The sequence below is a fragment of the Caretta caretta genome, chromosome 8 (genome assembly GCF_965140235.1).
Source record: "Caretta caretta isolate rCarCar2 chromosome 8, rCarCar1.hap1, whole genome shotgun sequence".
NCBI lineage: Eukaryota > Metazoa > Chordata > Testudines > Cheloniidae > Caretta > Caretta caretta.
Window position 1 is genome coordinate 19,284,098 of NC_134213.1, and position 22,827 is coordinate 19,306,924.

Below are 22,827 nucleotides of genomic sequence, written 5' to 3' on the forward strand. Positions count from 1 at the left end.
ATCTTTTCCTCTCAGTTTTAATACTGAAATAACAAGCACATACATTCTTTGCTTGCCTGCTGCTCTTCCCATTTTACAAAGGGTACCTATGATTCATAAATAAGGCTAAGATTTTGTCACAGATATTTTTAGTAAAAGTCAGGGAGCAGTCTCCAGCAATAAAGAAAATGTACGGAAGCTGTGACCTGTCCCTGACTTTTACTAAAAATATCTGTGACAAAATGGAGATCTGTGGGTCCTCAGACTGTGCAGCGGGGCAGCTACGCAACAGCTAGGATCTCTGGGGGCCCACTACATATGGTGCTAAGATGCCATCAGTGATCTACAGTGATGAGATGGTAGAAATAGAAGTGGAGGTTGTGATTTTTTTCTTACTAGGTTCAAAAAGGTTCACCTAACCCTTTGTGTTCCCCCTTCACTATTCTGGATGTTTTCATGGCATTGGCTGGGTCGTTCTTCATACACTCTGTTGAACAGGATTACTGCTACTTTGTCACCCAGTCAAAAGTAATGGAGATGGAAAAGATGGAAACTGGACCATTCATTCTGTTTACTTGCCGTTGGATGGTTGTGCCCTACATTTTCTTAAGATTTGGTCTGCCCGACACTTCCTAGGCCATTTGTGGCAGCTCTTTACAAGTTCAGTGTTTAGAATGGCCATTGCTTGACATTCTTGTCTTTCTCCTGTGCACGGGGACATCAGAGGAGGGGGAGGGATTGGTGGTAATCAGGGGCTATAGATTTTTCTTTTTTTGAATCATATATATACACCCAATGTGAATGGCTCGGATTGGCTAGTGATTGTCCCTTTGTTGGGCTCCATTTAAATGGCTACAACCTTCACCTGAAACTATAAAAATGCCTTTTAGTGGGAAAAAACTGTCTAGGTTAGCCAACAAAGCACTCTTGTTGGACAGCTTATATGTAGCTCTCCCACAGACATGAAATGGATAACTGGACTCAGTTTGCCAGTAAATACCTTCTTCATGTCTCCTTCTCTTCAGACTCAAAAGAAAATATATGGCCCTTTTGACGAGCATGTATCCTGCACCCAGGGCTCTCAGTGGCATGTGGTGTTTTAAAAACACATCTGCACACACACAGAACAAAAATAAATCGCTCCACTGGCCATTAACTGCTCTTCCTTGGCATATCTCGCAGTCATTAATGTGTCTCAGACATGCACATAATGAATAAATGACTTGACAGCAAATAAATGCCCTTTCACTGGTGTCTCCGAGAGAGCTGCTTGTTCACAGAAGAACACAAGAGAAATGGTCTTGTTGACCAGAAAGTGCACCCAGTTGCCCGAGAGAAGACGAGAAGGTTAGTTGCCTTTGTGGCTTTTTGCGTCTCTAAACATGAAACAGAAAAAAGAACCACATGCTCTTTTATATATGATAGTGCCTTTTGGATTAAAGCCATCCTGATGCTGGCAGTGCAGTGACTACAATACTAAAGAGAGGCCACCATGTGCTCAGTAATGACTCAGGCTAGATTTGGGCATAGAAAGGTTGGGCTAGGAAACAAGGACGCATTACGCTATATGTTAAAAGTAAATTCACTTCCATATGTATGGTTATCAGAGAGGGAGCAAAAAGCACTGCAGTTTAACATTTGGTAACATCTCTAGTAGTAAGAGCAAAGAGGCTGGCAATCAATAGACTTGTATTCTATTCTCAACTCTGCCAATGGCTCACTGTGTGTGCTTGGGCCACTTCTCTGTGTCCCCACTGTAACAGGGAAAATATTATAGTACCTTCCTTTGTAAGATGAGGTGAGATCCTCAGATAAGGTTATGTAAATTCAAGGTATTACTTTCTCAGCCTTTAAGAGTACAGCACCTACCCTTAGTATTGGCCCCAATACTGTGACACCACTGGGTCTGACCCCATAAGTATGCACTTCTGGTCAACATCATGTGTTCACCAGATGACTAATACTGAGAGACCAACCCTTCCCCCTTTTCGCCCTCTTTCACAGGCTGATGTTAGTGTTCTTTGTTAAGGCCTTTTCTTAAACTGAGCTTTTGAAAACACTGTTTGCAAAAATAAACCTTTATAATGAATGTTGCTCAGGGGCCTCAAAATTAGAGCTAGTCAAAACAGAATTTCCATTCTATAGGAAATGCCTACATTTTGAAATTTCGTTTTTGGTCCCAAATCAGAACACAAAAAAGAAATTTCCCCAGATTTTTGTTTCCTATATATTAAAATGTACTTAACCAAAGGTTTCATTTTTGATAAGGGTGAAGCACTTCATTTTGACTTTAGCATTTTGGCTAATATAAAATATAATATATTAAAAGTCATAACACTAGAGTCTAAATGAAGCACTTTGACCTTATCAGAACAGAACACTTTGATGATATTTTCATCAAAATTTTGACTTATCAGTACATACCCACCAAATGTTTAAATTTCTGAAATCTCTATTTTCCTGCTGAAAATTCCCATCTGAAAATTTCCAACCAGTTCTATTCTAAATTCCTGCTATTTAGATTTTGGATCTAGTTTTCTTTGGCAGGGTCTTATGGTTGGGTAAAAGTCACAGTGAATGCCAGATGGCATCATGTGGGCTCAAGGAAACACAGGACCCGAACAAAGTTGAGTGGATTTTGTTGTGAAGACACATTAACATATTTCTTAGATTTGGGCTGAACGTGTCAATTCCCTAGGAACACTGTCAGAGCTAAAAGGAGGAAATGGCAGGTATGTTGACTAATCTTCCCCACTTTTGCTTCCTGAGGTTTTGAGTCGCACTTGACCCAGCCACCTGTAAGATGTACATCATCCTTTGTTGATAATCAAAATGAGCTGGAGGATGCTGGGCTCATTTAATAACATGGACTGTTGTGCCTTACATCATGATGGCAAACAGCAAATACTGCTCAAAAATGCTCAGGGTCATGCTCAGCCTTGCCAGTGATGACTGTCCTATCTTGAATGTCCTGTTTTCAGGGAAAGTTATTGAGGTGGCCTTGCTACATTTGGATTCCAGAGATTTCTCCAGGTTCGGGCTGGTATGGGATTGTGCGATGTTTATGCAAATACTGATTTTCTCCTTCCAGTGATGGACAAGGGTAATGTGTACATGATCTTACTAGTTTTTTAAACCAATGTGCTTGATACTGTGAGGCCTAAGGGGGGAAAAATAGATTCTGATGGAGTCAGAGGATTTATTGAGGAGGAGGCCAGTTTCAGTTCTTCTGTGTGAAGGAATATAATATCAACAGCAGAAAACACATCTCACAGTTCAGCATGATTGTCAGTCCCTACTCCAGAGTATTTAAAGGGTATTAACTCACTGAAGGTATTAATCCTTTTCTTCAACAGTGAAAGATATAACATGACACAATACAATTCTGCATGATGTGCATATTCTTTCCTGATAAGTATATTTGAAGGCACTCAACATTTTAAGGAAAATAATTTGTTTTAATTCTTCCTCCTTCTAAAGTTTCTATGTGAGAAGGTAACAAAGCAAAGAAGGGCAGGGGAATGGGAGAGAACAGCTCAGTAATTGCACTGATGTCTGAACCAAGGGACAATAGAGCAGAAATGCAAGCAGTGGGCACCAAAGACTCGATGTTCTCATTAAACACTTGGTGACTATATTTTTTTTCCATTAAAGGTTTAAGCTTTTCTTCTGTTTCTGCACTGGAAAAAAGGATGTTAGCGGGAAAATCAAAGTGAAAGTATTTCCTAATGGAAATTAGATCAATGGTGCACTGCTAATTTTTGCTGTTGTATTTTCCTGTGTAACACAATGGTAAATCTACACAGATTTGGAATTAGCCAGTCCTAATATTTCAGAAGCAGAAAATTATTTCTAGATACACAAAATACTGTACACATGAAACTGTAACTCCATTTGCTGATTAATCCTGCAAAAGGTACAAACTTCCAGGAGGAGTATTGCTTAGGGTAATTCAGCACCTTAACCACTCTGGTGATGAATGCATTAGAAATTCTTAAGTTAGACAGGCAATTAGATAAGTATTTCTGATGCTTGTTGATCTATAGTCTATTACAGTGGAACCTTCTTGTTTTATTTTCACTGAACAAGTGCACTATAACTGGATTGTAATTAAAAACTGGGGAGGGGCGTTTTATTTTTCTTCCATATAAATGGGGCTTCACTCCATCTGAGCTCAGTAGAAGCAGGATCTAGTTCAGTAATATTTTAATTTCCTGCTTCTGAAAGGAGGCACTGACATGAGCCAGGTATAGTGGAGGCAGGCTCTGTGCACGATTCCTCAGACACAGCTTTTCCAAATTACTTCAGTCCCAGTCTGTACCTCCTGTTGTTTCAATCCTGGGCCTCTTTGGAGGACAGATTGACATTCATACTATTGTGAGGTGGTTTTTTGTAATGCGAACAAATGGGGACTGTAATGAGACCAAATTCATTTTCCTTTGGGACTTGAGCCAGCATTTAAACTCCTGTCAGGCTAATGACTAACACGCTAACCCAGAACTCCACCTACCAACCTTTCTATTGTGCTGTTCTTTCATGGTTCAGCTTGGGCAACCCTCCCATAAAAGATATGCCTGAAACAAAACCCTGGGTCCAAATAGTGCCAGACTTTATAATGATCCAAACCAAAATTCCCAGATTCAAGCTGCTCCACCATCCTGATCTTTGGGAAAGTTTGATTCCAGGTCCAGAATCCAAATTTAGCAGTTCAGGCTCATCTCTGTGTCACACCAAGCAACTAAATGCTTGCTTCTGGAGACTTTATTCGGGCAAAACTCTGAGGACATTCAGCACGAGTTGTCCCCCATGTCTGCAGGATTTGGCCTGAAATTAAACATTCCATGCTGCAAATGCTGTTAATCCTTGATAAACCCACTTGTCACCTTTGCAAATGTTAACGTCTAAGCTTCTGCAGTTACAGCCATTGGTATAAGGTGCATCATTTTATAAGTTGAAAAATATTAAAATTTAAACATTTTATGGGCCAAATTCTCTGCTGGCACAATTGTGCAGCTCTATTGAAGTCAGGGGTGCTACCTGAATCTACACCATCAACGAATTTGACCCTACACATTATATAAATCCCCACCTCAGATTTATGGTTATATATTCATTTGGGCTCTAAGTACTATGTATATAAAATAAACATCTCCCCAGCGTGTAATATTCCACTAGTAACAGAAAGGTTCTTTTTGGAACCAATGCCGCAAATGCAAATATATCATGAAGACAATGGGGTTCTATCTGGAACTCTGGAAAACTGAAGGGCAGAAGTGTTAAATTTGATTGTCAGGTTTGAATGAACCCACAACCCAAAGCAAAACTCAATCTAAACTACCAAATCTCACCTGGATTTGCGTTCAACCTCTAGGTGCTACACCCCACTGCACATGTGCTCTGCCTTATAATGTTTGTCTTTAATGGTGCCTTTAGCCTGTCAGAACATTGCGACAAAGAACTATTAACTGGTTTGGCACTGATCTTCCACCGTAAGGTGCGATAAAGCGATTAATGGATATAATTAATAAAGCCATGATCTTTTATAATTTCAGCGGGAAGCCATAAATCAGTCCCCCAAGGTCACCCCAGAATCAGCCCATTGTCACTCTAAAGGTCTGCAAGCATTTTGGCAAATCTGTTCTGCATTTTGATTTTGACAGGGAATTAAAAGGAGATTATACCCAGAACCGGGCAAATTCATGAGTTTACAGGTTACATACTGTCATAAATATAAAGGGAAGGGTAAACCCCTTTGAAATCCCTCCTGGCCAGGGGAAAGCTCCTCTCACCTGTAAAGGGTTAAGAAGCTAAAGGTAACCTCGCTGGCACCTGACCAAAATGACCAATGAGGAGACAAGATACTTTCAAAAGCTGGGAGGAGGGAGAGAAACAAAGGGTCTGTGTCTGTCTGTATGCTGCTTTTGCCAGGGACAGAACAGGAATGGAATCTTAGAACTTTTAGTAAGTAATCTAGCTAGGTATGTGTTAGATTATGATTTCTTTAAATGGCTGAGAAAAGAATTGTGCTGAATAGAATAACTATTTCTGTCTATGTATCTTTTTTGTAACTTAAGGTTTTGCCTAGAGGGGTTCTCCATGTTTTTGAATCTAATTACCCTGTAAGATATCTACCATCCTGATTTTACAGGGGGGATTTCTTTATTTCTATTTACTTCTATTTTTTATTAAAAGTCTTCTTGTAAAAAACTGAATGCTTTTTCATTGTTCTCAGATCCAAGGGTTTGGGTCTGTGGTCACCTATGCAAATTGGTGGGGCTTTTTATCCAACATTTCCCAGGAAAGGGGGGGTGCAAGTGTTGGGAGGATTGTTCATTGTTTTTAAGATCCAAGGGTCTGGGTCTGTAGTCACCTAGGCAAATTGGTGAGGCTTTTTACCAAACCTTGTCCAGGAAGTGGGGTGCAAGGTTTTGGGAAGTATTTTGGGGGGAAGGACGTGTCCAAACAGCTCTTCCCCAGTAACCAGTATTAGTTTGGTGGTGGTAGCGGCCAGTCCAAGGACAACGGGTGTAATATTTTGTACCTTGGGGAAGTTTTGACCTAAGCTGGTAAAGATAAGCTTAGGAGGTTTTTCATGCAGGTCCCCACATCTGTACCCTAGAGTTCAGAGTGGGGGAGGAACCTTGACACATACATTTTACTCAACTAATGCAGAAATACAGATCTTCAGTACACATATCTTCACAACCTTTCACCCTAATATGCAAAATCTTAATTAGCATCAGGTTCAGGTTATTAATTATTATTATCGCAACATTTCTGTGCTTGAGATGCTTTAATGTTCCTTCAAATTCACAACTTCCTGTAGTCTAATTTCTCACTAAGTTCACGGCTCAGTTTAAAGAAGACAGTTTCAAATACAAATTCCCTGCCACAGACCTATTACACATGCCAAGATTACCATTGACTCCTGCACTAAAATTTGAACACAAAATTTCCAAGTTGCTTCTAGCTCCATGGAAACTGTCAAAAGAGGACAGAAGCATTATTGTTACTAGAAGCAACTCAGTAAGGATCTGCTGAACCAATACTCTAGTATTCTCTGGGGATAAAACAGCAGCCAAAATGTTATCTGCATCTTTTCAGAGGGCATGTTGGACACAGGTCCCTCCCCTCACCTGGCAGTTACAGTAGCATTAGATACATTGAGAAGTGGACTACAGTCATTCAACATATAGAAATGTGACTTGGTTACAAAAAAGGAAATAAAAAGTTTCCAGACTCCGTGTGTGAAATCATATTGGGCCAGACTTTCAACTCAATCTAAACTACCAAAGTGTAGTGTCGTGTATAATAGAAGCACATGTTCCTCTTTACAGAGTATTTAGATGCTTGCTTGGTTGAAGTGCTGTTCTAATCTGAAATGTGACTATAACAGTGGCATAGTAAAGCTCCATGATTTTTTGTCTTTCATTGACTACATGTTAAGTAGTCACCTTACAAATGAGGGTGGGTTTTTTAACTGCCAGCTCTGCAAACCCAATCTAAGCTCTGAGAGCCAAGCTGGTGTCTTTCCTTATCAAGGATCATCACAAATAATCAAGGTAAATGCTGCCTTCATGCACAGTTGTGTAACCCTGTTGAGGTCAGTGGGTTTGGACAGTGGATTTTCTCTTAGGAAGCAATCCCTTTCCCTGCATCTCTTTCTCACATACATAATCCTTGTTTGTGTCAGCAGTCCCATTGACCTCATTGGAACAATTTACCAAGTCTTGTGGTGGATTCTCCATCACCGGCCATTTTGAAATCATGTTTGGATTTTTTCCCCCTAAAAGAGAGGCTCTGGTTCAAACTGGAATGATTTCAGGGAAGTTCTGTGGCCTGTGTCATGCAGAAGAGTAGCCTAGGTGATCACAGCGGTCACTTCTGGCCTTAGAATCTATTCATCTAACTCTCATGGGTAAGGTTTGCAAGATTGGACCCAGAGTCCCTTTTTATAGTTGAACCACATCTTGTTTTTCAGCCTCTTTGACTGAAAGGTGTTATAGAAGCATGTGAATAATTGTTAGGCTAACCCCAGACAAGACAGGATGTTGGCTGGAACTTATCCATGGCTGTGAAACAAAAACGCAAAAGAAAAAATATATTCCAGCTTTTTGTAATAAAAAAATGACAGTCCTGCTTGGCTCTACTCAGTGCTATAAGTCGATTTCATTAGAACTAAAATACACAGTAAAAGTGTAGTCATCACAATGAGGTTCTGTAGAGTTAATGGGACCAATCTAACCAACCAGCAAGAGAGCTCAGTGCTGCTACAGCAGAGCAAATCCATCATGTCGTGAGTTTATTGATCTGCCTTCTTCGCTGATTCACAGGCATCAAGTAAACATTGATTAGTTTATTTTATAAAGAATTTTTGAGAATATTTGCAAACTTTTTAGGTTAGTCTTTCTAAAATGCTCCAATCAAGGCCCAGTTTGTCCAGCCGGGATTAGGACAGGAAGGGGACTCTCTCATGTGGTACTCCCTGTTTCTGGTGGTTGGGCTGATGGAGGAGGAGTGGTCAGGGTGTGGGTGGGACCAGGTGGATGCACATCACCCTCATTCTGGGCCTGTGGAAATATGTTAGAAAAAAATTACAGCTGCTGACTGTATTATCCGCCGTGTGTAGCCTCCAGCAGAGATCCTGGGGGCAGCAGAAACCAGAGGAGTCTCTGAAGCTGTGTTGTCAGGAAGGTGGGAGTTTAGTGGGGGGCAAAGTCATGGTGGAGGCACAGAACACTCATGAATGTGGCCCTGGCATCCTATGGATCTCCTGGGACCACCAAGTTTATGGACAACCTTGATGATAGGGCAATGCAGGAGATCCCTTCAAGAGAATCTTTGGGGTGATTTTCTCCTCTATTGTCTTCTCCCATGGGTTTTACCATGGGACTGGATGATCTGATAGACATTACTCCAGTCACCCGTCTGACACCACCCTGGCCTGGAAAATGTGGGGGCCACCATCTGGAATGTCAGAAACCTGACAGAAATACAGCAATTAGTTTCAAGAAGACTGCAAATGAGAAGAAGTGCTGGCTTCGAAATCACTCTGTCTTATGTAACTACTGTTGAAGGTGCATTCTTAGTTTATCAAGACACTGTACTTGGGAAGACACTTGAACTTAATTGGGCTGTTCTTGACATTAGGGTTCCACATATCTCTCTCATGCATGCCAAGCTCTAGCAACAGCACTGTTCCATGCAAAAAGGACTTTCTGCTCATGGATCTCCCCCTTCCCACATGAAAAGGGGCATCCAATGCTTCTGTCTATCCCTAGGCTCTAAAAAGCACTTCACATAGAGAGAGGTGGAAAGCCAGGAGTAGGCTGGGGAGAGGGCTGTAGGGATGTACATTATCCACACCCCTGCACTCAGCAGAACGGCTGTAGGGAAGTTAATACATCCAGAGTATGTTCCTGCAAAGGCTTCTCCATGCTGTAGCATTCCCATAAATAGGGTTTCCAAGGGCAAGCAAGAGCTGGGTCAGATTCTAAGGCGGCCCAGAACTAATGTGGAGGATTCTGTATGGACAGCCAAAGGGATCCAGTAGATCTGTGGTATGGAACACCTGGTTTCATCCATGGGGAAGAGGAAACAAGTCCCCTATCCCTGATGAAAAGATGCAGTGGAATCTCCACAAAGGTGACATCATGGAATTTTCTGGCCCCTCTGCGGAATGCACTCTGGCCCAATGGTCATTAGTTACTATGTCATATAGCGCCTGTCAGCAGGTGCCTTTCCCAGGCTGCTCTAAAGCAAACACACACACTGCCAAGTCAATGACTTAACCCCTTTCTGGGTTTTGGCTTTATTAATGAAGAAACAAACAAACGATAACGGAACTGAAGTTCAGCTCAAGCCTTCTCCCCATTTTTGGTTTCTCTTACAGTTTCTGCTTCAGGGCAACCCATTCCCCGAGAAGCCATCCCCAGTCCTTTTTGTCTAGAGAAGGAAATGAGCCACCTGCCCAGGGAGAGAGCAAAAGCCACTTACCTCTTTCTCAGCAAGATAACAGGAGTCTCAGTCAAACAAATCCTGTTGTTGGTAAATAGTGGGCATGTACACTCTTACTTTGTCTACATCTGATTTTGATAGATATGCTATAGTAGGAATACCCTAACCTGAGAGAAGCATTGTGAACACTGTAAGGAACAGATTCACTAGAAACGGTCAATTTATTTGTTGTGAACACATTATTTATTGGATTGGTCTTTTTTCCTGTTCTTGAATTGCTGTGATTTTTACTCATTTCTTTGAAAAAAGTATTCCCAAAACAATTAAATAACAAACACCCAACAGACAGCTCTCAGAAAAAGACTTCCACCAAATATTTGATAGTAGGGAGTCTTTACTCAACTAAGGGACTTGTACAATTTCATTGTCCAACCAGAGAAAAATCCAGAACCATATTATGCCACCTTTACTCTCAATTGCACTGATCTGGTGAGTAAGAACAGCACAATTTGGATGTCAACAAATAAATAATATAAAGTGGTACATGAAGTGGTTTTACAAATCATTTATCCTTAATAGCATGTGGTGTTATTTACAAAATAGGTAAAGACATGTAGATAATAACAATATATGATGTGTATTAGTCATCAAGAACAGCTTATAAACAGATTACCAGTCAAATGCTCAGTTGGCATAAGTCAGCATAGCTATGGAACAACACTTATTTACTCCCACTGAGAAACTGGTCCAAACATGTAATGACAAAGCATCTAAAATCAGATTTTAAAAAGCAGTCAAGACAAAGTTTGCATGTGCCCATAATGTATTTTTTCTTACTAGCTGCATCAGAAGCAAGAACTCCCTTTCCCGTCTCCCACATATGTACAGAAGAATTTAAATAGGAGCAAAGCTTATGTACATCAATCTATACCAATATCCAAAGAAGCTATTTACACCCTCATTGAGTTCCCTGTAGCAATACAGGCCACCACACAGATCACAGATGCTGACCATATATTCCAAAACAGAGGTAACATGTAGGTCATGCTGTGACCTACAAAAAATATATGAAGCCGTTCAAAAGGGAACTGCTCACAGAGAAGCCTGTGAATATGGCATGAATGTCACTGGGTCAGTAAAGCTAGCCAGTGAAACTGGACGGGTGTCTACTTACTATTCAATTGCACCAGTGAAGTGCTTATTAGCTATTCTTTTAAATGAAATTGTACAGTTAAAGTTTTACAGCTTAATTAATTAATGCAATCACTGTTTTAGCTATAAATTGCTGAACACTGTCTGCAAATTTAGCTGTTCCTATATATGTGTAAAATTAGTTCCAGACTAATAAAAATAAACTGACACTGAGGCTTTTGTTATTTAGTGGAATTATATATTTTCTCCTACTAAAAAAGGAATCATGAAAAATATGGCAAATTTTACTGGTGGATCATGCAAAAATAACAATTCAGTTTGTCTCTGATCAATGCCAGAGGCAGAAAACATCAATACAACAGCAGTTCAAATATAAAATGAGTGACTTGTCTATGAATGACACAAAAGTGTGGTAACCTAGGAACAAAAAATATGTTCCTGGATCAGAGAAATAATAGGAAGCTAATTGCCTGCTATCAGTCTAGGTTCTTATATGGCCCTCATCACTCTAAAACAAATACATGCATAACAATAATAAAATAAAGATATTATTATAATAATAATTTCTACCTAACACCTGTGATCCTAGGACCTCTAAGGATTTTAGAAATAATAGTTAAGACTTACAGAGAAGAATCTGGGAAGTAATATTATATCCATTTTAAAGAAAAGTGGTTCAGTGAATTTTAGCAAATCAGTGGCAAAGTAGGGATGGAACCAAGGAGTCTTGTATCCCAATATTATTGCTTAGTGCTAATTAATACCAACAGTACTACTTCGGAACGTGGATCCAATATGTTCTGTGCACAAAGCATTCAATTGTAGCCTGACGTTAAATTATTTATTTTACTGTCTTGTAATTTTATTTATGCATTCTTATTACTCAGCATCATAGTGGCTTTACCCCTTCTTTCTCACATGTGAGGCCCAATTCTGCAACCTTTGCTCACATGAGTAGTTTTTACCTTACCTTAATACTACCAGAAAAGCTTGTCCACCATTTGTGGAGTTTGATTCAGCATATTTTTATCCGAATCTTTAGGCCTGACTCTGCTCTCAACCCAGTGTAAACCAGGCATATGGATGGAGTTACACCAGAGGTGAAAGTAATTTAAAGGATTTACCGGTACTCCGAAGTCCTGAGCAGGGAGGGCGTGGCCTCAACCGGAAGAGGCATGGCCTCAACAAGAAGAGGCGGGGCCTTTAAATACCTGGGCCCTTTAAATCAAGATTTAAAGGCCCCAGGGCTCCGGCTGCAGCTGGGAGCCCTGGGGCCTTTAAATCACCCCCAGAGCTACCAGCTGCAGAGGCGGCTGGGAGCCCCGGGACTCAGGGATAATTTTAAGGTCCCCAGGCTCCAGCCGCCGCTACCACAGTGGAGCTCTGGGCCCTTTAAATCACCACCAGAGCCCTGCTGCCAGTACCCCAGGGGCTCCGGCAGCGGGGCTCGGGTGGCACTTTAAAGGGCCCAGGGCTCCAGCTGCTGCGGGGAGCCCCGGGCCCTTTAAAATGCCAGCCTGGAGAAGCCGGTCCGGTCCGGCACAGCGTACTGGCTCTTGCTGGTACGCCGTACTGGACTGTACCGGCTTACTTTCACCTCTGAGTTACACTAGAGTAAAACTGAGGCAAATCAGAAAAGAAGCCAGCCTCCATTATGTCAGTAAGTTAGCAACCGCAGCTATTTTAGAGTCAGACCATGCAGCTGCAAAGGGTAGCTGAGGAAGAGATGAAAGCACAAAGTGTGGTAAAAACTTTCAAACAAAAATGTCACAAGTTCAATCATTCAATCAAAAGAACTTGAAGCTTTTACAATTCAAGGTAAGTTTAACTTTTCACTTTATTTTGTTCACTCATTATGATTTCTCTCTAAACAAAGCTGAGATTCTCATGCAACTGTCCATGATGTTTTTCCCCTTTAGAGTTTCACTTTCCAGGGTGACAATAAGACATCTTTCTTGACCCCAGTCCATGTAACATAAGGCATAAGCCTTTACCCTAGATATTCAAGGAAATCATAGTAAACATAATTTCAGTAGTGTTCAAAATGAAGATTGAGAAATGAAGCATGATACTAAACAGAAATTAGAGCATATTAGCTCATTTGGGAAAATGAAGGCTACCAAGTTAGGCAGACTGAAAATGGAAAGCAATGTGCATTTTACCATTAGTTATTCTAAATAATTTTAATTCAAAATATTTAATTGCTCTTGGTCAGCAATTTTATTTTCTATAAAATGAACTCAAAACCATTTTGTAAATTATAAATTTAGGAAAGAACTAGCATAATGCAATGTCTGTCCTTTCCAACAGATGATCTCCAGTAAAGGTGGATGAATTATTATTCCATTTAAAGTTATATTTGTAACAAAATTCGCCCCTTTTGGATTACCCAATTTTGAGATGTATTCATTGTTTCTAAATATTTGACAAATAGTTTATAGGAATAATTTTCATCTTCTGGATCATTCATTAATTTGTTCCTTTTTTCCACGTTCCTGTTACTGGTTTATTCTTTTCTTTTGTGATTGGTTACCTAAATGACATGGCTTTATTTATGCTCCCAGATTGGATTACAATGATTTTCTATTATGATTTTTTAGATGAATGAAAAATTATTAAAAAAATTTGTAAAATTTGAGGATTTGTGACGTTCTCTCAATTCTTCATCAACCAGCTAAACACTCATAGATTAAACAAATATGATTCCGCAAATTGTGGTGAACTATGATCAACGCATTTATTCATGAAGAGATTTGAACTTTTCATCTTTTTTACTAGTCGACTATCCCAGCTGTTAGCTAGATCAAGGTCCCAAATTGTGTGCTTAATTCTGCACTATCCCTTGTGTCATCATTTAATCCTGCTTTGCATAGGTGTAAAAATACCACAGTTCTGGTTTGGTAGCATTCAGTTTTGCCAACTCCTGTGATTTTATCATAAGGCTTGCGATATTTGGTGTTTTTCTGAAAGACCCAGCTCCTGGAGGCAAGTGATTATGTGAGAATCTCAGCTTTCATTAAAAAATATACTAAATGTTTCTAACCTTAGTGGATATGGAGAAAAGCCAGAAAATGTGACCTGAGAGAGCGTCCTCAGGAAATTGAAAGAATCCCAAATGAATTTTTCTGTTAATATCACGATTTTTAAGCCAATTTCATATTTTGGGGGGGTCTGAAAGATTTTTGGACAATTCTGACAGTATTGAGCATTCCATCACCACTTTGCTCAGGTTTAAATGTTGATTAAAGGGACCCCGCCATGGAGAATCCAGCCACGAAGTTGTAAAAGATAAACATGTTACAAACCAACACGGGGCCAGATCTTCAGCTGGTATAAATTAACAGAGTGATTTCACCATCTTGGGATGTGGCCCAATACCTTGATGTAAGGAATTCTGTTTTAAGTTCAATGAAAACAATTACCTTGTCGATTTAAGCATTCTCCTGCTTGTCTTGAAACCCAAATATGGCAAAAGTATGTCCATGAATCAGAATGTGAAAGTGAGCAGAAATCAAAGTAACATTGACAAGTCAGCTTGCATTGTGCACTTCTGGATTACACAAAGTCAACAGAAGGCATACATGTGAACAATGAAGCCAAGAGATGATCAAATAGATGGCTTCCGCTGTGGAGAGGAGAAATTATTTTAGCATTCTCAAGCTACTTAGCTTTCATCTCTTCAGTTTTGTTCTTTATCGTACAAAAGAACTCTTACTGTACTGAACACTTATGAAGGAGATGTGTACCACGTGTATCATTGAAATAACAAGTATCACATCTTTTATGTTAATTTCTTTTGGTCCTATGAGCCTTCCAATTGTGAGTTGTGACAGGTAGAAAATAAAAATGAAGTCAATCAATAAAACAAATGCTAATATAGAAAATTATAACTAAAAGTAGGATGGAAGCTCTGCAAGGAAGCTGTAATATGGCCATTTGCTTTTAATTTGGATGCAAATATTTTATGATGCCAATTTAGATTAGATTCTACAAGATGGCGACTTACTTAAAATGTCTAGTTTTTCTGCAATGACTCCTGCTCTCATCTTGCTGGCTGTTCACAGCTGAACACCAGCAAGTCAAGACCATGTGAGAGGAGGGGGCATAACATTTAGTTCAGCCATAGATAAAATTGTGTGCTAAAACTCTTTGTAAATAACATATGGGGTTATTGTGGCATGTGAGTGGGACAGCCACCAACATACCAAGGCGAGGTACTACCAGTAGGTACTGGTGAGACCTCATCTGGAATATTGTGTGCAATTCTGGTCTCCCCTGGTTAAGAAAGATGAATTCAAACTGGAAGAGGTGCAGAGAAGGGCTTCTGGGATGATTGGAGGAATGGAAAATGTACCTTAAAGGGAGGAATCTCAAGAAGCTTGGCTTGCTTAGCCTAACCAAACAAAGGCTAAGGGGAGATATGATTGTCTCTATCAATACATCAGAGGGACACCTCCCAGGGAGGGAGAGGAGTTTATACAAGTTAAACGCCAGTGCTGACACAAGAACAAATGGATATAAACTGATAATCAGCAGTTTAGGCTTAAAATTAGATGAAGGTTTCTAACCATAGGAGGAGTGAAGTTTGGGAACAGCCTTCCAAGGGGAGCAGTGCAGACAAAAAACTTAACTTCTTTCAAGACTGAATTTGATAAGGTTTATGGAGGGGATAGTATGATGAGATTGCCTACAATGGCATGTGACCCATTTGCAACTGCTAGTAGCAAGTATCGCCAACAGCCAGAGATGATACACTAGATGAGGAGGGCACCGAGTTACAGAGAATTCTTTCCCAGGTGTCTGGCTGGTACATCTTTCCCACATGCTCAGGGTTCAAATGATCACCATATTGGGGATGGGAAGGAATTTTTCCCCAGGTCAGATTGGTAGAGACCCTGGTGGTTTTTCATCTTCCTTTGCAGCATAGGTCACTTTCTGGTTTAAAATAGAGTAAATGGTGGATTCTCTTTAACTTGAAGTATTTAAAACATGATTTGAGGACTTCAGAAAGTCATCCAGAAGTTATGGGTCTATTACAGGAGGGGTGGATGAAGGTCTGTGGCCTGCGATGTGCAGGAGGTCAGACTAAATGAGCAAAATGTTCCCTTCTGGTCTTAAAGTTCTGAGTCTATGAGATAGCGCTGGATGTCCCCAGTCCTAACAAGCAGGAGCTGCTACAGCTTGAACCAAAGAGCAAAGTCTCATTAACTATGACTGTAATAGACTCATGTCCTCTGTGGATCAAGCACAGTGGCAGACTTTTAACACATGCTCACCAGTGGGTTACATAGACTCAAGCCAAGTAGCTGAGGAAATGCAAAAGATGCACTGACCCAATGGGAACTGCAGGAATTTGTTCACAGCATGAAAAAGACACTGTCTCTGGGAGCACCAGGGCATCCATTGCTAGGGAGTTCCGAGAAGGCGCACATCACTATCCCCTTCCTGTGTCTCTGAGGTGGCCAGCATTTATATGGGGCTTTGCCAGAGTAAGTGCTGAAGGATCAGACTTTTCACTGGTGTCTTGTATTATAATATCCTCAACATGCTAGGATCCAATCTCAACCCACTTTAAGATAAAACACATTGAAATGATTGTGATGTCACAAAGGGGCCATATTCTGTTCACAGGAGCAAAGCCTGAGTAAAAGGGCTTTTTTCAAGGCATCTACTGGCGTGATGAGTGTTTCCCCTTAACACACAACAAAGGACCAGTAGAACCTGGGATGTGGCTGCTACTAACACGTATGGAAGAAGAGGAGGATGCAACCCACCAAGATGTGAATTTGGGTCTTCCCTGTTCCCAGGCTGTACTTTCTCCATATCCCTGGCCTGCCCACATTCCACTCTCACAGCAGGGACTGGCAGAATTCCCATACATGGTATCTCTGCCTGGGCCTCATTGCAGCAGAAACATGAGATTTGTGTTGCAATTGGAGCCTTGAAAGCTAATGAAGAGAGGCCGAGATTTGTCTCAATATTTATACAAGACAATGGTTGTGGGTTCAGATTATTTCATTCCTTTGACAACTGTATTAATCATTTCAGAATCAAGAGCAAATATGGTCTTGCCTGCAAAGCTATTTGACTGAAGTCCCATGTGCAAGGCCATGATTCACTGTATCCTTCCCTCCTCCCCCTACCAGTTGGGCGATGGGGTTGTAAGGGTCAAGTCCAAGAACCCCGGGGGGAGAACAAGAAACGTGTCAAGAACTGCTGTGTTTGGGGAGGGATTATGGGAAGCAGTGGCTAGAGATGGGCAGTTGGTGTTATTTCTCACCCAGGGTGACTGTAAAGATGGAGATATCCTGATTCTCAAGTTATCCCCACAGAGCTCTCTGTCAGCTTAAAGCTGCTAGTACTCCACACGACGTGACACTGGAAAGTATGCAGTAAACATAGCGTTAGCATTTCATCCTGTTCCTGGGGTCCCCATCGTCTGCATGCCCTCTGCAGATGCAAGTTTGGCAGTGTCATAAATATAAAGGGAAGGGTAACCACCTTTCTGTATACAGTGCTATAAAATCCCTCCTGGCCAGAGGCAAAACCCTTTCACCTGTAAAGGGTTAAGAAGCTAAGGTAACCTCTCTGGCACCTGACCCAAAATGACCAATGAAGGGACAAGATACTTTCAAATCTGGAGCAGAGGGGTGGGGGGCGGAACAAAGGATTCTGTCTGTCTGTGTGACGCTTTTGCCGGGAACAGATCAGGAATGCAGCCTTACAACTCCTGTAAAGTTAGTAAGTAATCTAGCTAGAACATGCATTAGATTTTCTTTTGTTTAATGGCTGATAAAATAAGCTGTGTCTTTTTGTAATTTAAGGTTTTGCCTAGAGGGGATTCTCTATGGTTTTAATCTGATTACCCTGTAAGGTATTTACCATCCTGATTTTACAGAGGTGATTCTTTTACTTTTTCTTTCATTAAAATTCTTCTTTTAAGAACCTGATTGCTTTTTCATTGTTCTTAAGATCCAAGGGTTTGGGGTCTGTGTTCACCTGTACAAATTGGTGAGGATTCTTATGAAGCCTTTCCCAGAAAAGGGGGTATAGGGCTTGGGGGAATATTTTGGGGGAAGACGTCTCTAAGTGGTCTCTTTCTCTGTTCTTTGTTTAAAACGCTTGGTAGTGGCAGCATACGGTTCAAGGACAAGGCAAAGTTTGTACCTTGGAGAAGTTTTCAACCTAAGCTGGTAAGAATAAGCTTAGAGGGTCTTTCATGCGGGTCTCCACATCTGTACCCTAGAGTTCAGAGTGGGGAAGGAACCTTCACAGGCAGCATTGTTCAAACTGCACATGCCATTTCACCTGGTTCACCTGCTAGACTGCAGCATTCCCCCGGGAGAACTAAGCAGAGTCGGTTTATGAATCATCCTCTGAAATTACATGTTTATTGGTTACCCTTAAGAGCATGCTCTGGACACATCACTCCACACTCAGTGTGTCACAGGAAGAATAATTTTCCACGTACTAGCCCCAGCTAGGGAGATTATCTTCAAGCAAATCAAACTAGATGCAAATCAAAATAAATTAAGATTGTTTTACCAACCCCCATGTCAGTGTGTAAAACAAATGGTGAATACACAAGCTCTGTAACAGTTAGCACTTTTCTGTGCTTTCTGTGTTCAATCGCTCTGTACCCACTAGCTGATTAGTCCTCACAGCAGTTCTCCCAGTAAATTTGTCATTGTTATCTGCCCATTTCACAGGCGGCAGAGTTCATGAGATAACCAAAGCCACAGATGGAGCTGGTGTCAGTTCAGGGATTAGAACTTCCTTTTTTACTAATTTCTAGGCTTAAACCACTGGACCACATTGGTCCACTAATAGGCTTGATTCTGCTCTCATTTACACTGATGTAAATTAGGAGTGACTCCATTATACTGGGAGTGAAACCAGAGTTAGATCCATTGACTTCATTAGAGTTATACCGGATTTAAACCCGCGTTAGTGGGATCAGAATCTAGCCTATTATCTTTTTATGGTAAGAGGAGTGCTTTTATGCATTTGTAAACTGTGATATTAACTGGATAAAAGGAATAAAAGGAAAAGGATGGGTAATAGAAACCAAAACCTGAAAATGACTCTGGCATCATACTGTCAGTAGAGTTACACAGTGTTTCTCTGACTTGAATACTATGAAGTCAGTTATCCTTTGTAATAACAATGGAGAAATTATGCATCCCCTTTCCAGCTGCATTAAAGTTTTGATAATAATAAAAGGTCAAGATGGTTCCACCATGCATTTATAAATGATAATAGCCTGTTGTTTGTTCTGTACAACCACATTCTAGTGCTGCACCAGTGTTATCTTCCCATTAAGTAGAGGCTAAAACAAAAGAGAGTAGGATAACAGAAGACCTGTGTTTAAAAGCTTACTGAGCTAGAAATAACCACTGGAAACAGAAGGACAGTATGACCAGAGGACACTGAAAGATGCTGGGGCAAATTCAGCCAAAGGCAGTTACCTATTGTTTGTATTGTAATAGCAGCTAGAGATCCTAGTCAGGGTTGTGTTGGGCACTGCAGAAACAAGTGGACAAATTCAACTCCAAGGCTAGGGCCAGCCTCAACCAGTGTAGACCCTCGCAGAATAGCCAAGCCAGCAAGTCCAACAGGAGGGAGGTTGCAGTGATGGAGAGCTCCAGAGGATCCACTTATAGGTGGTGGAGTTCCAAAAGTCAACAAGGCTGTCCTGGGAAAGGGTATGGTCAGATGCATCAAGTCAGCAACTCCGCTCAGCCACCTCTGCTGGGGGGATTCCCACTAATTTCCCAACAAAGATGAAGTTGCCCATTCCCATTGGAAACGCCTCCTGCTCTCCCCTGAGGGTGAATCTCCCAGAGGTGCAGACTCACCCCCTTTAAAGATAGGATTGATTCTGGCTCAGTGGGTGCAACATCCATTGACTAAATTGCACCTGCTTGTGCCAGGGCTGAATTTAGTCGCCAGATCCATTTATGTGACACTCACTTTTTAGTCCCAATGCCAAATCACTGCAAGCTACGTTACTATATACATATGAGTTCACCCACACCAGGTGTAAACCTACTGAAGTCAATAGAATTACCATGGATTTACACCAGCATAAGAGAAATCAGAATTTGGGCAGGCATGTAAATCATGTTAACATTTAGAGCACAGCTGATTTTGGCCTGGCGTTTGTACACTGGTGGAATGAACACACAACAGCAGGCCTGAACAATGGGAATTTTGCCTGAGCCAGGATTGAAGGATCAAATCCAGTATTATTGGACAAAATGGACCCTACGTGACACTAACACGCTTCCCAGAGTTCAAGCTGTTCATGGAGTGTACATCAAGGCAGAATCTAGCACAATGAATGCAGGGCATTTAGAAAGGAGAATCTGACCTTTCCTGGTACAATGGTGCATGGGGCATTTCTGAGTGCAAATCCATAGGTTTAAAAATATGGTTTGACATTTTTTCTCCCAAGATCTTAATTTAAACTTTTAATATCTATACCTAGAGCTATCTATGCATCCATCCCCAGGCCATAAGGTATATGTTCAGTATCTTATATCCATTTATATTAATGGAAACAAATTAGTATTTAGTGCCATAAAACAGACCAAATGCATGATATAGGTCTATCCTAAGTGCCATAATGAAATCAAGGGACAATAATTCAGTAACTGAAGAATAAATCTTACACCACCCCAACTGGAATGTTTCTTCCGTTACTGGCAGTGACAACAGCACATGTACTGTACATACAAAGACATGCAGCTCAATGTTTGAGAAAATTTATACACATACACACACCCCTCTTCCATAACAACAAGATCTATATAGAAACATTTTTTAAAAGACAGTCTAAAAATGAAAGCTCACACAAAGCCACAGCAAAACAAAATAGGTAAATCTGTGCTGCAAACAAAATTAATCAGAGTGGCTTCTTCTACACTGCTCTTGGCTTAGCTGCACTTACTACCCCAAATGCTATTTCACTAAGGCCCAACCCCAGTATCTGGGAGTTACTGAGGCTCAGCCTAAGCCCTTTGAAAAAATACATTCCTTTTTTTTGATTAACAACCATCTTCAGTGCATCCCATTTTGTAACAGCAAAGGAAAGAAGATGACAAAAAAAGGGATTTGAGGGGTGTTCAGAGCATGAGGTTAGCTAAGATGAATTCCTGGAATATTGTTTTACTAAGACTGTTCCTAATCAGCCCACCTGCTCCTCTCTCCATCTTTCTATATCTCCAGCTCTCTCACTCCATCCCTCCCACTTCTCCCTCTCTCCAGCCCCCATGCTCTCTCTAATAGCTCAGATGGAAGTCATTGTTTCACAGACATATTAAAGATACTCAGAGCAACCGGATCAGAAAATACATCATCAGCGTGAGAATAATGACCCTCCGCCACAATCATTAATAACAGCAATAAAGGCAGTGCTGGCTCTGCTGCTCACCATGTCGAAACCAGGAGAAGATGCTGAAAGGCGAGGGATGTGCAAGCTGAATCCATTTTCCCTGTTACTGAGGCTGCTTCAAAGCCCAACATCAGCAGCTGCTGGGATTTCCTTCCCCCCCCCCGCCGGCCCTCTGCTTGGTGATGCTGAGGATGTAAACCACCCGCCCACCCAGAGCAGCAGCAGCAGCAGCCAGCCAGCTCCCTCCTAGGAGGAGGAGGGTGATGAGCTCAGTGAGCAAGAGCCTGGACTTGCAGAAGGCACTGCTGCTCCCTCCTCCCTCCCCAGCTGCAGCGCTGAGCTCTCTCTAGGCGCCATGGCAACAGCCATAAAAGATGGAGGGAAAAGGAGGAGATGGGGGAGGGAAGAGTAGGGAGAGACTGAGGCTTATTCCCAGAAGCTGCTTCAGCCAAGGGAGAGACACTTCAGTGGCCATTACAGCTAATCAAAAAGGGCGAAACTTGCCCTAGGCTAAGCAGGGCCCCCTGTAGATGCTAAAGGTCCCGTTTTGGAGAGCTTCCTTAGCTGAGTCAGCAGGGCTGACAGGTGTGAGCTTGTCAAGGGCATGAATCCCTCACGTCAGGAGGGGACAGTGGGCATTTGCCTGCCCACAACAAGCTGTTCTGCATTGGGAAATGCAGGTTATGAGGGTGCAGCAGAGGAGGCCAGCGGGAAAAGGCAGCCTTGCAAAGGTTAAATGGAAGGACGTGAAGAGTGGTGAGGAGCTGGCAATTTCATTAAGCCAATGAACCGAGCCACAACTATTGAAACATATATAGCGAAAGACAACCTGTAAGACATCTAGTGTAACAAAGTCAGGCTGGACAGCTACAAAAGGGTCCTCATAGTGGGTCCCAGGAAGTGGGCAGGCACCTCTCCTGCAGCCTGTGAGGAGGATCCACAAGGTCCAGGAACTCAAATAATTACGGGGGACAACCAAAAATGTAATAGGGACAGGAGTGAAGGTCAAAGGGTCAAACAAAGGGAACTTGAAGGGGACACTGAGCAGAGAACCCCGGTCAAGGGAACCAGCGGATGCTGCTGAAAGGAACCTCTGCCCGGATACGTGAGTGAAGGCAGGATCGGAAATAGGACCCCCAGTTGCAGGAAACCCCCTCAGCCAACCTCCTCTCCCTGGCAAAAGACCGGCAGCCCCACATGCCACCTCCACTTCAGTAAAATCTGAAGTACCCTGTATTCTACAGTGCTGGCCAAAAACTCTACAAAGTAAGGTGCAAATCAGGGACAAGTACTACAGGCTGCTGGATCTTATTTATAACTAAGGGTTTCTTAACAAAGACTTG

General features: G+C 41.6%; 1 protein-coding gene across 2 annotated transcripts in view; it reads right to left on the reverse strand.

Moving 5' to 3' along the window:
* JAKMIP2 (janus kinase and microtubule interacting protein 2) overlaps positions 1-21,649 on the reverse strand; it is a 106,568-nt gene extending 84,919 nt beyond the window's left edge. The window contains exon 1 of one of the 2 annotated variants that reach the window (XM_048861166.2): positions 21,524-21,649. The gene's annotated coding sequence lies outside the window, so the exon portion shown is untranslated. The remainder of the gene's footprint in view (positions 1-21,523) is intronic. The other variant, XM_048861168.2, reaches the window with a different exon arrangement.
* Positions 21,650-22,827: the final 1,178 nt, after the last annotated feature.